Raw genomic sequence first — 1,961 nt, 5'->3', positions numbered from 1 at the left:
GCAGATACAACAGAACCATAGAAGACAGCGCTTGTTCTCAGGGAGTATCAGTGGGCATTGTAATAAAGCAGGCCATTCCTTAGCTTGAGGAATTAATTTAATAAAATATAGGGATTATCTATTATACCTTGTGAGGTGGGAATAGAGAGATGAATAAGACCTAGTTCTTGCCTACAAATAATGTGCAATTCCCTTCACCGTCTGCTTTATTCAATCTGGTCATACTGCAGATGGATTCATCCCCCAGCCTCCAATGCCCTGTCATGCTGCCCTCGGAACACACAGAGCTACATCATAGCGGGAACACTCTTTTCTCCCCTTTCAACTTGGTTTCTCAAGAGTCTCCCATCCAAGTACTAACCAGACCTACCCTGTTTAGCTTCTGAGAGGTTTCTCAAGAGTCATCACTCATGGATCTGGCTGGGTTCAATGTTCCTTTCTAGGATTCTCTCTACTTCTCCCAGTTTACCTTTGTCACAGCCCTTGCTGTCTTGGGTACTGTCTGCCAGCTGTTCATTTCAGCCAGCCTGGAGCCTCATGAAGGAAGGTTGTGCCGTCATCCATTTTTATCCTCAGTGCCTAGCTTGGTGGCTGGAATATAGATGATTCCCAATGAATGTTTGCGAGATGAATGCATGAATCATTGAATGAAAATAAATTATATCTGGATCTTTTATTCCCCTTTAATCAGTTTTTACCTTATTAGTTTTCCTCTTTCCCTTTTCTCCTTCCTCTTTTTCTTATCTCTCCATTTTCTCTCTTATTTTCCTTTTCCTTGCTCATGATTTATAATCAACTAATGACTTTGGCATTTTAAAAGTTACTCAACATTTGTACAGCCTTTCCAAAGGCTTTTATGCCTCTCCTCTTCACAGAAAGATGAGGTATGCTACAGGTCTATCCAGAAATGTCCGTGCTGATCAGGAAGTCAATTCCAGAGACTTCATTTTCTTCTGTGAGCCATCTTTGGGTTCACTTTCAAAGGGCTAGAGTCCTGAAAATTCCCCCAAATAATGGATCAGTTTCTGGACTGCTCCTCCATTCTTATTTCTAGTTTTTCATAGACTACAGAGGGAGAGGCACCCACGTTGGTACACGTATATGTCACAGTTGCCAGGGGATGGTGTGGACTTGGGGATTCAGAGAATGATATCATCTGTTAACCTTCAGTGCAGATGTGATGAGAGGCATTAGCAAAGCATATGACAAGATTGCCCTTGTTAGCCCAAAGCTCCCAGTGGAGAAGACGTTAGAGTAAACCCAGGTCTTTCTCCTGGGTAAGTGTAGACATCAAGTATCTTGAGATTCCCTCTCAGAATAGGAGTTAGACAGTTAAATTTTGATACCTTGTTCATCAAGTAATTTACAAATCAAAATTAATTGATTTTTTTTTAAACCAGGGTGTTCCTGAGTTTAATTGGGGCACACCTGGGTGAGAGGGCCTGGCACCTAGAAGAAGGTGTTGGGTCTCTTGGTGGTGAAGCATGGCTTGCCTTGACAGCACAGGACCCAGTGGAGCAGCGGGAACTTGTTCTTGGAGTTGTGGAACTGCTTGATTGTGGGCTGGTGGCACTTGCTGGGGACAATCTCCTCCAGCTTCATAAGCTAGATGGAGTGGGCGGGGCATGGTGTGGGGATCCCATGTCTGGGTAGCACTGGGTGACAGTGCCCGTGGTGGTCAGGTCTTGGTATTCCCCGTGCATGTTGCGGCTGCCCCTCCGGGAGTCATAGCGCAGTCAGATGCCAAATTCTTCACCCTCGGGGGGGGCTTCTCAAATACCTGCACATAGGTGTTAACCAATTAGTTGATTTTTTAGATTAATTAATTAATTATTATTATTTTTTTTCTTTGAGACGGAGTCTCACTCTGTCTCCCAGGCTGGAGTGCAGTGGCCGGATCTCAGCTCACTGCAAGCTCCGCCTCCCGGGTCCATGCCATTCTCCTGCCTCAGCCTCCCGAG

The sequence above is a fragment of the Mandrillus leucophaeus genome, unplaced genomic scaffold, assembly GCF_000951045.1.
Source record: "Mandrillus leucophaeus isolate KB7577 unplaced genomic scaffold, Mleu.le_1.0 Scaffold514, whole genome shotgun sequence".
Lineage (NCBI taxonomy): Eukaryota > Metazoa > Chordata > Mammalia > Primates > Cercopithecidae > Mandrillus > Mandrillus leucophaeus.
The sequence above is the reverse complement of the archived record's forward strand: the minus strand, read 5'-3'. Positions refer to the sequence as shown.